General features: G+C 40.3%; 1 long non-coding RNA gene across 5 annotated transcripts in view; it reads right to left on the bottom strand.

Annotated features, from left to right (window-relative positions):
• Window positions 1-14,889, bottom strand: part of LOC134547118 (uncharacterized) — a 202,162-nt gene that overhangs the window by 171,956 nt on the left and 15,317 nt on the right. The gene's annotated exons all lie outside the window — the stretch shown is intronic.

The following is a 14,889-nucleotide window of genomic DNA, read 5'->3' on the forward strand; positions in this document are numbered from 1 at the left end:
CAGTGCTTAAAGAAACTAGATTAAAACTGAGATGCATGGGGGAGGGTGGAGAAACTAAACAAGTAAATCCTGTTTTATAGCTCTAGTTCATCACTATTTCTGCACATTTTGTCTCCTGTGTTTAACAATTACTTCTTCTTCTCTGCAGGAAGAGCTAGTCTTTTAGTTAAAGTACACAACTACCAAATTAGGACACTTAGCTTCTGGTTTTAGCTTTGGCACACTGGTTTTTTGGCTGTGGTGAAATTATTTCCATGCTGGTTTTGGCTGGGGTAGAGTTTATTTTCTTCATGGTGGCTATTATGGGGCTAGGTTTTGGATTTGTGCTGAGAACAGCATTGATAATTCCAGGATGTTTTTGTTACTGCTGAGCAAGGCTTGCACAGCATCAAGGCCTTTTCTGCTTTTCATACTGCCACACTGCTGAGGAGACTGGGAGTCCATGTGAGGCTGGGAGGAGACAATTGGGACAGGTGACTCCAAATGACCAAAGGGATATTCCATACCATGTGGCATCATGCTGAGTATATAAAGTGGTGGGAAGAAGGAGGAAGGCGGGACATTTGGCGTGATGGCGTTTGTCTTCCCAAGTGGTCATGACACATGATGGGACCCTGCTCTCCTGGGGATAGATGAGCACCATTGCCTACCCATGGGAAGTAATTAAATAATTCCTTGCTTTGCTTTGCTTTGCTTTGCTTTGCTTCCATGTGTGGCTTTTGCTTGCCCTATTAAACTGTCCTTATGTCAACCCATGAGCTTTCTGCCTTTTGCCCTTCTGATTCTCTCCCCCATCCCACTGGTGGGGGAGTAAGTGAGTAACTGTGGGGCTTGTTTGCTGCCTGGAATTAAACTACAACAACACCCTTCCTACTTACCCTGATTTTTCACAATTGTTATACATTTGTTAACATGTTATACATGTTACACACAAACTTTTCACAAGGTTAACAACCTTGGCAGGGAGCATGAGTATTCACCTCCCCACTCCAGGTGAGCAGCCCAGGTCCCCTGCAGCTAGTCGATCAGAGGGATGCTCCATCCTCCTTACAAGTAAACTGGGAACAGAAGCCCATCTTCAGAGCCACTTACTGCCTTCACCTCTCTCCCTCCCATGACCTCAGAGAAACTGCAGACCCTTACATAGGCCCTTTGCTTTAGATGCCCAAGGAGGAGAGTGTGCTCATCCTCCCATGTCCATGGGTAGAACAACGTGTTTTCACATGCAATTGGGAAGAGTTTTTACCTTGAGATTAATCACAGGCACTTGACTTTTTTTTATTTAAAGAAGCTAATATTCTAGCGAGCAATTGTAATCACACCAACAATAACTACTTTTTCCTCAGCAGTAAATCAATTTTACATTCTTATTGACCTTAGTGCAAAGGTGTGAATAATTTAAGTGCATATTGGAAGCATTATGTAAGAATAAGGCTTGATTTCTATAGTTCACTTTTGTTGCAGTTTTGTACTTGGGTGTCTACAGTGCCCAGTCCCTTTACAGAACTTTCACCCAGCTGAAAATCAGCACTTAGAAAATCCACTGAAGCTTTGGGCTTTTTACTTCTAAAAATTGACCTCAGGCTTACAACTTGCTTAGAAAGTCCTGTATATCTCAACAGAAATCTTCTGGTGTCTCAAATGTTATGTGAAAGATCAATTGTGCGACACACTGTTAACCAAGGGAAAAGGAACGAGATATCACTCCTTTGGACACAACAAAGAATGTCAATCTCCTTATTTCCCTTTTGCAAGCTTGCATGCTCTGTGGTTGCTGGTGGATTGACCTGGTCTTCAACAAATCATATGTATAATTTTGAAAGAGATGAGAAGAATAAGACAAGAAAAAATGTGGGGGAAAGTGCAATAAGATGGATTTCAACTTGTAATTGCATTGTTTAACCTTTCGCAGTCCTGCAACTTGTCTCTGTTACTCAAAAACATAATGCATTTTCTGCTATCTATTATTTGCAGTAGACTACTGAAGAAAAAAAATCCAGTGAGGTATGCCTCTGAGTCAAAATGGTCTTTGCCAGGAATAACAGCAGAGCTCTTGCACTAGTGCCTCATTAGTTTATGGAAAACAGGTCCCTAAGGAAATGATGAGGTGTAAATAAATGTTAAACAGTTTAGTCTTACAAGTAAAGGGGATGCCAGATTTTTAAAACAGTGGAGGCTCAATGATGCCTTAGCACTGTGTTTCACGTATCATAAATTTTAGCTAGGTTCTCCAAAATGTTTATAAGTACCATAGAATGACACAATTACAGACACATGCTTTTGACCTGCGAAGTGTACATGGGCTCTTTGTCATCTCTAAGGGGTATTTTTACTAGTGACAGCAATTCCTGTTAGATGTATTTAATAGAGGCACAGAAGGATCACTCTGCCCCTTGACACTCCAACCCCACTCTGTTCTGCCCAACAAACTGACTCGCTTTGTGTTCATGGGGCATACGCAGACATCACAGGGACAGTGCAGAGCATGCTGAATAAAATCTCCGGATGAGCAAGGAATTCAAACTGCTGGACAAAATCCTACTGCCAACAGAGACTCACATGTAGATAGCTCACACAGGTTTCTGAAGATCCCATACCTGGAACCAGCCTAGTAACAACATCCAGTTCCTCCATGCCAGCTCAATGGATCTCAACTGCTGATCTAGCTTGTGATGAGTTTTCCCATTTGGAAAGATCCCAGACTTGGATGTGCCCCTGGGAAAGGGTACCAAGATGTCCAAAAAAACAGGTGCCAACTACAACCTAGGAAGTGAAACTTATCCACATATATCCAGGGGTCCTTATACAACTTGAGAATATTTCAGACAACAGGTGTCTGAAGACAGAAAGGATTCATGAGTCAGACTTTAAGATGGAGCTACATAAAATATTGTGTAAAATCAAGTTGAGGTCATGTGAAACATTTGTTTAGGAAAGTAATTTAACAAAAGATAAGCAAAACCAGTGCCCAGAGATTTATATGAGAAAATTTCCAGCGGCACAAAAAGACTAAATATATCACTAACACCAAGTCGTTCAAAGCTTTTATGTGCAGTGGCGAATAAATGCCCTCTGTGGCAAACCCCAGCTAAGTCAGAGACAGTAACAGAGAATACACCTTTGTTATGTTTCAGATCACTGGAAAAAGGTGTCATGTATCACTTGAATGAGCTACCTAAGGCCAAATGATTCTGTGATATCCAAACCTCCCATGCCACCACTGCAGCAACTCCTCTCATGTATTCTGGTGAAGCAATAATCCTGTCTTGTGTTATAAAATACAGGCAGGAGGCAGTACCTTATTCAAAGGTGATAGTCACTCACATTTTAAAGTCTAAGTCTCAAAATTCATGGCAAGTGTATTTCTGTGTCCTTTAATAAGATATCCCTTATTGCTCAAGGCTTCAGTGTAGCGATCTGACAGCAATAGGCCCTGTTTCCACTTAACACATAGGAGCAGGATTACATCCATCCTGAGCTGCCAAAAATTTATGAAGCAAAAATTCTCTAGAGAAAGTCATAACTTTATATAACATTACTGGGTATTTACATTTACAGTGGGACATGGGACTTCTCCATTAGCGGATATATGTGAGAAAATATGTGAACCCAGCCATCCTTCTTGTGCCTGTACATCTGGGAAAGCTACTGCATATCAGAGATTTCATCTGAAGGCTGCAATAACAGTTTTCACTGGCTCTGGTCTTCCTCTAAGCCAATACCAGCACTGAAAATTTGTTTTTACAATGTGTTTCCCTGTTTTGGAGATGGGAATGGGGTTTATCCCCCATCACCACCACCAGGAAAAAAACTCAGTTACAGGCATGCAACTATCAGGAGTAAGTAGCCATTCAGAGATTCACTCAGATCACTCATGCTTCATTTTTGACACCTGAAGATGTTCAGCACAAAGAATTCCCCAAGAGAGGATGTGGAGCTGTAAAAATTAAACATCTTTGGAAAAGCCACATATTCTTATGTGCCAATTTGAGCAGGACAGTTTCATTCTGAAATTTTTGATTGTGACCATGGACAAGTCTCCCCCACCTTTGTCTCATGGGATGCAGAGCAGAGAGACAGCCTGCTCCCACCCTCCCCCAGGAAGAACAATGCAGGTTGTCCAACACCACCTTCAGCCCAGGCAGGACAAGGAGGAGGGCTGGAAAAGCTCTGCCAGACCTGACAAGGGGGCACTTCTTACAAGCGAGTTTTTGAGATGTTGCAGGAAAGATTTTTCTGCAGGAATAGACACTGGTGTCTTGAGTGTTGTTGAATAAAAATAAATTTTTTACAAAAACCACAAACATTTGGAAATCCTGTAATTTGTCCATAACAGGATAAGCATTTTTCTTTTCTCATTAGGATACTTTAATTCAGACAGACTGTATCAATGAACATGCCCAGAAACCTCTGTGGAAGACTCCAGACATCCTCAGAGATGGGCAGAGGAGCCCTGCTGGGTCAGCACTGCTAGCCAGAACAGCACTCCAAGCCTGGGCATTGCAACAAGTTTGCATTTGCTCAACTAAACCAGAAAAGGTGAAAGGAGAATCCTCCCAGGTCTGTGAGTGCCCTTGTAATCCAGTTGTATCTTCTCTGTCCAGCCTCATCTTCAAGAGAAGCACCATCACATTCTGGGCTAAATATTTCACTAGCAAAAATGTAGTTCCCCAGAGAGTAAACGTTGTGCCCGTTCTCTCTTATTTACTGGTCCAGGTGAAGAACTGGTTGCCACTGGCATAAGCACAAGCACTGCCCTGGCATGCCCCAGGCCCAGAGCCCAGGCAGAACTTCCCTGCAGAGCCTCCCATGCAGCGCTTTTAGGCAGGCTGGCTGCTACAGACACATCTGCAGCACACCAGGTAACATCTTTTAGGCAGGCTGGCTGCTGCACACACATCTGCAGTACACTAGGTAACATTTCTGAGGTCTTCACAGCTCCCTGTGCACCCTCCTGGTTCATCCAGTGCTGTTTGAGGGGACAGAGAAGGCAGCAGCAGCAGAGCAGGGCAGTGTGGGTCACCAGGGGTTCTGACACACGGTACAGCTGGATTTCCTATTACTCCATCTCTCAGGTCTAGTGAAAAAGGTGCGCAGTCTTGTGGGAGATAAATCTACCATGCACACATAGAGGAATGAGCCTAATGCTAGGTTAGCAGCAGGAGCCTGATTCACTCTCTCTGAGAGCTTAGACACTAACTAATCCCATGAAAGGTGCCAGGGGTCTCCTGTGACAGCTGAATAGGTGATACACCATAACAGCAAGCCATCCATCCTTTCCAGTGTTCTCAGGTCTTCAAACAGACTTGACCTGGATTCAAGTTTGAAGATAAGAAGATGACTTCTAGTCAACTGACGTAGCTGTAGGCCAAATGCAATAACTGGTGCAGAATTATCCAGACGTTACAACCAGAAAATTGACAGAAAACATGTCTGATTCCAAACTCCAGACCCAAGAGCCTGAGATAGCAGGTGATCCTTAAAGTTGTAAAGGACACTCAATTCAACACCTCTATAGTTAGTATACCTATAGATTGAACCTTCATTTAACATTTAACTAGAATTGCTTAACATATTCCAATCCTCAGTGGGTTTCCAGTGACTAAACTGTACATAAAATTGAATGAAAAGCCTTAAAGAGGTGGAACTCAAGGCACTATTTATTCCTCTTCATTTGCTTTTGTTTGTTACTTGGACTTAGCTGTAACAACATTACACCAAACACTGGTGCATGTTCAGTAATGCCTCTGGAACAAAAAAGATGATGATAGGAGATCTCACTACAGCTTCTGCTATTAAGTCTTTGGAAGAGGTGAGAAGAGATTGCTCATTAAATAAGTGTTATAAAGCATTCAGCACTGACAGACTAGTTCAGAAGTAGAAAGTCAAAGGTCAACTGTTCCCACTAGAAAAGTATCTATCACAGCCAAGCAGTTATTGCCTACTGTCACAGCACCCTTCTCAGAAACCAGGGAGAAGTCTTGGAGAAGCTAGAGAAACAAAACCAACAGTGTTTAATCAGTACAGCAGTACAAGAGGACAAGGCAATCCAGAGGGCAGTTCTGTGCACAAAGGGGAAAGTATCTAGAAGCTGCTTTTACTGTATCCTTGTGCCATTTACTAAGAACACATATGTAGACTGAGTTAAAAAACAGGCTTTGAGTCTGTGTCAGCTGATGAAACAGTTCATAGAAAAACTAAGAGTAATTTTAATTTCTTCTTGAAGGTAATAAAAAAAATCACTTTCCTACATTTTTATCTGTACTTAGAGTATCTAATGTGCTCTACAACAGAGCACACTGTAAATATTACTGAAAAGCAGAATCTGACTCATAAATTATTGGCATTTTGTGCCAGACAAGCTTGTACTAATGTTTAAAGAAGCAGATCACCTGGGAGAAATGTGTTCTACAAGTTGCAGGAGAAACTAAAGAGACAATTAATGGGCATTGGCTGTGCAGCACATATTGTTCCCATGTTGTTCAGGCCGAAGTTGACTGCCTGCCAACAGATATAGAAGTAATTTTCAGCAAGATTTACAGTTACTTTTTCATTTGCACAGAAAAGTAGAAAGGTTGAAAGAGTTATGTGTTTTGTTGAAGGTCTATGCTAACAACTGATCGACCATAGCATCCTGCACCGGAGAACAGTAAATACACAGAACACAGACTTCACATTTTTCTTGATTCTGGAAGTTGTTCTTCATGGCAGAAAGCTGAATTGCCTTCTGATCATCAGCAGGAGTTTCTTTTTACACATCCATTCATAAAACCATCCTTTCTGTTGCCAAACTAAGCACCAGGAAAGTTCTAATGCAATGGGAAGTTCCCAGCAATGGGAAAAAAAAGAAGTATTTTTAGCCAGTTGCACTTTAATGTAATGAAATGAAATAAATGGCATGGTCTTTCAGCTTGTGGCAGAACTGCTAGCAGGTCCTGAGTTGGCCACTCTTATATGTGAATGTGGGTTATTTCACAGAATCACAGAATCATTGGGTTGGAAGAGACCTCCAGGTTCATCAAGTCCAACCCTAATCCTAACCTCAGCTAAACCATGGCCCCAAGTACCAGATCTAGTCTGGAAGTCTTCTCTTTGGTGGCTTTCTGTAATATCTCCAGAACCTTGAGTAAATTCCCTCCTGCATATGGAAGGCAGTGAGATGCTTCCTCCCATCAAGGTCAAGGATATCCATTACTAGAGTACCTTTGGCAAAAATGTCAGTACATCTTTATTGGTTCTTTCACAGATCCTCCTGCACAGTCCCACAGCCTTCTCCTCTTGACTCTCCTCAAGTCCTCCCACTGGGGCTCACAGGAGGGCAGTGCTTCTGCTCTCCTTATTCCCAGCTAACACAGCACGCAACAAGCTTTGGCTGGTTTGTAGCTGCACCCCACTGGCTAGTGCTTGCTTTGGGCTCTGACAGTGCAAACTGTGACACAAGTGGCTCTTTCAGCCTTCTCTGAACAGGGTCTACACCTCCTGAAGGAGAGTGCAGTTTGTAAATGGGACTCTGGTCTGGTGCTATCCACACACGTTTGTAAAAACATTTCATAAGCCATCTCAGCTGGAAGTAGGCTTAACTCTGTCCTCTAGCAGAGGTGACATTTTTTGTCATGGCCAGTGTAAGAGCTTAACTTCAGCAGAAATTAGTTGAGCTAATTTAGGGGCAACTCTAAATTTGTAGGATGAACGCATTAGGATTTGTATTCCCACTAGCATTTAAAACTGTAGCAAATATTATTGATTAGAGTAATTGCTGTGTGTTTATCACAGACATACTGCAGGCCGGAATCAATAGGCTGCAGTTCCTCAGCACTGCCAAATTCAAAAATGATGGCAAATTTTATATATCAAAGTAAGGGCAATAAGTGATGAGGATGCTTAATAAACATGAAAATGGATTTGGAGATATCTGATGACATTTTTCAGTCTTCCACCCCATGGAAAGGAAATGTGAAAATTCTAATATAACCTCACACATTATTTTGACTAGTCATGGGACTAAGGGATCCCAGGGCTGATCATGGACTCTGAGAGGCTTTTCATATCATCCTTGCCATTTTCTGGTGCACTTTATTAAAATGAGTAACAGAAGAGGGAGTAGTTCAAGCTTTAGGTACAAAAGTCAGTAGAACATAAAATTCCTATATGTTTAGGGTAGAAAAGCGCCAAGTCTGGACTCTTGAGACAAGCCTGATCAGTTCTTCCTCCAGAAATACCATTGTCACAAGAGCTAAGGGAGAAAAAGTCAGAGGCAGAAAATACATTTCTTTTCCACTGCAGAGAAAATTTTCCCACTAGCAATGCAAACATCAATTCTTAGTTCAAACTATCAGCACTGATCTCCACTGCACCCACCTTCCAGAATCTTCCAAGAAGGGTACCTACTAACTTCCCTCTTTAAGGAGGGATTTCTAAAGATGGGCTTCTTGGAAACCATGAAATGTGTAACTTCTCAATCAGCTATCTGTATGATAAATCTGTACAGCTTAGCACACATTAGCACACATTATCCCTACTCAGTAATACTTCCTCACCATTCTACTTTCATTTTCCACACCACACAGTGACCACAGAGATTGACAATAGATAACAAGATAATGTTAGCCTGAGACCTTCAGGCTAACATGACCTCAAATATGGGTAACACACCATCTAGCAAGGAAGAAATGGTCTCACAGCAGGGACCCACTATGGCCAAATGCTGGGGAAATAATTTTCCCAGAATATCTAGCTTCTCTTTTCCACAGTAAAAAAAAAAAAAAAAAAAAAAAAGAATGTTAAGAGGTTTAGAAAATATGACCTATGAGGAAAAAGCTGAAGGAACTAGGCCTGTTTTACCTAGAAAAAATGAGACTGAAGGAGCACATGATAACAGTTTTCCACTATGAAAAAGCCTGTTGGAGACAGATACAATGAACTGTTCTCTGTGGCCATGGAGAAAAGTATGAAAAATTAATTTGCAGATTTCAGAACAATGCAGGAAAGGAGGGAAAGAGTTTTCAGTCTAGGAGGTCAGAGTGAGCAGTGGACCAAAGCTCCAGTCTATTGGGGAAGACTGTGCAGATTGTTAAGAACAAACCAGACATGTCATGGAATCCTGCCGTGATATAGGTGATGGAACATATTGTGACCCCTTCTAGTCCTACAAGTTTGTGACTGAGCTTTGATACAGATCAGCCTCACATTGAATCCAATGGGCTTCTCTGTCAAATCATTACTTCAGAATCAAAATAGAAGGTTGCAAATCAGATCATGACCAGATTAGCCAATTAGAACTATTTTTTTTACCTAACCCTGACTAAATACAGTATAATCACTAGAAGCAGGAATTGGATGCGTTGAATCTCCATGCTTTACTTTCAGAAGATAGACCACTTGCTGTGTGACAACATAAAGAGAAGTCACCTGAGTGTGCCTGAGTGATAAAATACAATTCTTTGGCAGCAGCAGACCCAACAAGACTGTAAGGCTGGTTACAGTGTTGTAAATCCAAGGTAGCACAGAAGAAATCAGCAGATTTATAACAGCATAATTGTGACCAGAATAGAAGCCATTGTATTTTCACTTGGGAAACAGCAGTTAAGCATTCAGCAAAGGTTCTGTTTTCTCCCCTCAAGCTTTTCACATGATTCTCTGACATGCTTCTAGTTTTTTCCCATGCTCAGACTTCACTTTTTTACTCAGAGATTTCAGTCAACTTTTGGGATGTCAGGGTAAACCGTCCATCTGGTTGTTCAAGTGTTTTCAGATTTTATTGTGATATGTTTTGTCTCAAACCCACTTCCACAAGTGATGGCTTCTCAAAAGCCCTAGCAGTGCCAGCATACCTTAAGCAAGCCTGGAGTGCCTGTATGAGAGGCAAACATGCTGACCACTAGCTCATCGGTATTATTCTACACATGTGCCTAAATTATAGCTGCCTTCAGGTCTGTTTTAATCTTGGCTGTTGAAATATTCCTACAGAGCTTGTCCAATTGGCTGTTGTTTGAACACTGCATGGGCCTCTCTTTGAAAAGACCCTTTCCAACTCATCTGTCGTGTTTACCACAAAGTGTTGACATTCCCTTGAACACATCTGCAACGTGAATAAATGCAAAAGACAGAAACTCCTGGGGACATGGTTCAATGGTGAACATGGCAGTGATGGATTAATGGTTGGACTCAATGATCTTAGAGGTCTTTTCCAACCTAAATGGTTCTATGATTCTAAACAAAAAGGACCCTGATTTCCTGGTGTCTATCATGGCTCTAATGCTCTCCTATCCTCAGCTACTCTCCAAAGGAAGAGTCAGTGGGCTTAGGACAAGACTGGTGAAAGGTTGTTGAAAACAAGAGTCTAGACCCCAAGGAAATCTGCAGTTGGATGAACCCTAGGTCATATTTCCTCTGTTAACCTCTGACAGCACTTACCTCAAGCTGTGCAGTTACCAGATCCAGGTGTGGACTTGTTCCATCCTGCCTTTCCCTTTGTCCTATCACAGACCTCGGCTGAATGACTTACTTGTTTTACAGATAAGAAGACAATTTTCTGGCCATCTGTGATCTTCCTGATCCTCACCAAAATGAGCAATCAAGACCTTCTTTCCAGTGTAACTCTGGAAAGTTATGAACAATTTCCAAGTCCTTCTTGCACCACCAGCATGCTGCACCTGGAGGTTTCTACATAGATAAATCTAAGCAGGCAGAACCTGCTTGTCACCAGCACAGCTGGGGTAAGTTGCCCACACACTCAAATGCTGCTTACCCTGAGTCATAAAACCTTAGGGAAGCAGAACATGCAGCATATCATAGGCCCTAGTTCAGATACAAGTATTTCCAACCAGGACACAAAACTATGCAGGACCTAGAAACTCAAACAAGGGTCTTGAAAATTCAAGGCTATCTCAGAGATAATGACTTGCATTGATTTTTAGAATATTTTGCTCCTTTTTTAAGATAAAAAAGTGTGTTCCAACTTTGTGCACATGACCAGTGTAAATTGAATACATAACCTTCAAAATATGCAAAAAGTGGGATTTCCATATGTACTTAGTGCTCAGTTTATCATGTACTCACTGAAGTAATTTCAACAAGGCAGAGGTAACAGCAGTTAGAATACGAGTTACAGAAAACAACATAGAATGCTAGCTTGATTGCTTGGAGAGAAATTCTCTTACTTGCCCAATACAGATTCACTATCTGCCATGTCTTTCCCTCCCACACCTGTCTTCCTGCTCTTACTCACCCCTTATTTTACTTTTCTACCCCCTTGTCTGTCATTTCTCTGTTGCACTGAGCCACAGGAGAGACCCAAATTCCCCTTATAATCCCTAGAGGAACTCAGATACCAGAATAAACAAGGAAAGCAAAACATGCACAATAATGTCAATAGCAATTTTCAACATGTCAATAAGAATGTTAAAATTGTGTTTGAGAGGAGACTTGGTAATGTATCAACTCTACTGGCAGGCTATGCATTAGGTTTTTAATCATGCTTTGATTTTACATTTATTACTTTAATTAGCCTAAATCACAGAGATTTAATCTCCTTTTAGTTTCAAAGGAGACATTCAGCAATTAAAAATATTGCTAATTCTTCATACACATAAATACTACTAACACTTAACTCCTTAATCACCAAGAAATGTATTTCACATGTCACCACTGATCCATCACATGATGGTAGCTGTGGTGAAAAAGAAAGACGATAAATTTTGTGTGTTCTTGATATATATTGGTGAACAGTAGAGTTGAGAGTTAGCTAATTTCTTTTCAGATTCTTTACATTCAGGTCCAATTAATTTGCAAGGTGCGTGGCTTTTGCAAAGCGACAGAGCTCTGTAGAGCTGTTATAAAAATAATCTATTTGCAAAGGGTTGAGGTAATGTGTGGACCAGCACATGGCATTTCACACTCATAGAGGAAAGAGTAAAAACATGGCATTTCCAGTCACAGATGCTGTGATCATTCCCAGATGGTGTCAGACAATATCTGTGCAGTGATACCAAACAAAAAAATAATCACTCTTCCTTATGTTGAAAAAACAACAAGGTGTGCATTGAATTAATATCGAATTAATCTCAAATTTCTCCATGTGTTTGTGCAGTCAGATACATGCCCTTTGTGCATGTACACATGAAAGCATATACTGGGAAAAGATTGGCAAGAAGGAATTTCTTCTAATTATGAAGCTTCACATTAAAAAAATTGCAGCCAACTCTGTGGATGTGTCAATGAAAAAGCAGGCATGGTCCATGGAAACGAAAATTTGAATGGATATTCAGTGTGGTCTAATCTGGAAGGACCAAGAGGAGAAAAAGAATTTTAAGTTACTTAAGATATTATAAGTGTATTTGTCAGGAAAACATCCTTGTGCCTCTCAGCCTTGCTCATGTAGCAAACCTGGTGCCATTTAGACAATTTTCAGACAAGCAATAAGTGCATTGAACAACTGAGCTTTGTAATGAGCATAAACTTAGGAGTTTTTCTTATGTTTGGAAACATTTTATGGCTGAGATTAAAAAATGGAAAAACTTTTTTATGTTGAAACTTTTCATTTAGCAAAAGGAATACTTGTTTTCATAAATGTCAAAACATCATTTTTAATATTCTCTAACAGAGACCCATGAGCTCTTGGTTTTGAACTCATGTTTCTCTTTTTAAAAATTAACTTTTAAGTCTGTGTGGGTGACAAAATGGTGTGGAGGTAAAGACCACCTAACTCACATCCACCAGGAAAAGAACTATGGTAAGAAGACACGGGAACCATAAGTTGGGATCTGCCACGTAAAGGAGAAAATGCATTAATTAAGGCCAAAGAGCTCTACAAAGCCTTTCTTTTTATATGCACACACATCCCAAAATCCAGCCTAGATTCCAAAGGCTCCTTAATTTTTTGAGTAGACTCAAATATGTGTTAAAAGTTTTACACAGAAGACAAATGTCACCTTTAAGGTTTTACAGGCCTTAAGCACACAATCTGTTACACAGAAATGGGCTTTTCAATGTTTGTCAGAGGTAGTTCTCATTCAAACAGTACTAAGTATAAAAGTGGCTCAAATAATGTCATTCCATATTGGTGAGTACGGGTAAAATTCTTTATCTCTAGGAATGCAGAAGTTCATATCAATTTATCATAATTGTGTTTTGACATCTGAAAATTTCAGATATTTTCCAAGCTATTCCATTTCTGAGTCACATATTTTTCACCAAATTATGCTTCACACACCTTTTTATTATGCATAGAAGCAGGTAAGGGTAAGAGGGATCCCAGAGAATGCCACAAAGCACTTACAAGGTTAAGTCCCAATCCTGTAGTCTCCTTGTATTCCTGAGAGAGCTCTATGGCATTTCTCATGTCCACCAATATCCTCCAGTGTTCCTCAAACTACAGGATCAACACCTTGGTCAAAGGAGAGGGTCACAAGCTTTTAATGGATCCGCAGTAAAATTTTTATCATATCTTTTATGTCTGTAATGTAAGCACAGTTAAATAACCCGTGGCACTGAACACTCCACTCAGCTATGCAGGGGTGAATATTACCATTTATTTGGGGACTGTCAAAGTATTATTTTCATTACACTAATAAATACTGTAAAAGTCAAAATAAAAAATGTTATAAGTTCTGGAACATGTCTTATCTAAATCTATATGATCTGGAAATATTTAGCAGGGGAGTTCAGTAATACAAAACAGAAACAGAAAGGGTCCTGGGTAAAGCCTTAGGGAAATGCCAAACTATTAATTACACATTAAGTGAATGGTTTTTATTTTTATATTGAAACAGCAACTATTTAAAGTCTATGCTACAGTATAACAAAAATTATTCTCTGGTATAACTTAGTGCAGAAGTCCGAGTTATTTTGATCCCTAGAGTCAAAGTGCTTTAGAAGATTTAAAAAATTGCATTGGGATTTTTTTTTTAATTAGGAAATAGGAGAGACAAATTCCAACCCATTAGCACAGAACTTGGCAAACACTAATTATAAATCAAAGCTATGCTCTGCAAATACTCTTGCAAGTTTAACAACATACTTGCAATTTATTTGTCTCTCCTATTTTTTTCCCAAATTGAATTTACTATTGGTAAACATCACCAATATACCTAACAGTTCTGATGAAGTCAAAAGGACTGCCCTCATGTAAAAGGAGAATGGTTGTCCAATCAAGCCCAACAGCTGTTAAATGTTGTTGGTAGCACTGCTGGCCATCCCTCTAAACTAATAATAAATAATAAAAATTATTTTAAAAAGGATCTCCAAACACTTCCCTTTCCAAAGGAACCTGTCTTCTCAAGGCATGGCCTTTCACACTCTGAACAAACATGGGAAATTTGCTTTTGTGTGCAAAGCCCCCTTCAATACCCAAGTCTTGCTGCATACACTTGTGTGTATGTTTACACAAATGCACAAGCTGCATCATGAAAATGCAGACACTTCCAGGATAGAGAAAATTACTCTAATTAGAGTATAGATGCTCCTTGGCTTTGGGGAAAAGGTTATGTTTTGGTCAGAACATGAGGGTAAATCCTCCCCTAGTATGTAAAGCAACACGGGATCTTTAATGTCTAGACTGAGCAGACATGACCTCAGTTTTCTGAGGTTTCCTTAATTCCTCAACTCCCACCTGTGAAAGGTCACAGAGCAGTTCCAGTGTTACTGAATTTGTGCTTTGCTTTGGATTTTTGGGAGGACTGTTTTGGGGTTTAGCATGTTTCATTTGGGTTGGTTTTTTTGGTTTTTTTTTTTTTTTTTCTTCTTCTTTCATTTGATCAACCTGTTTTCTCCTCAAATTTGCCTGGTCCTCAGTACCAGAAAGTCACTTTCTGTGAAAGCCTTGGATGCAGGGTCAGGGTAAAGATGTAATCTGGAATCTGAAACTAGACAAAATGCATCATTCCATGAATC

This window comes from Prinia subflava, chromosome 1 (assembly GCF_021018805.1).
Source record: "Prinia subflava isolate CZ2003 ecotype Zambia chromosome 1, Cam_Psub_1.2, whole genome shotgun sequence".
NCBI classification, from domain to species: domain Eukaryota; kingdom Metazoa; phylum Chordata; class Aves; order Passeriformes; family Cisticolidae; genus Prinia; species Prinia subflava.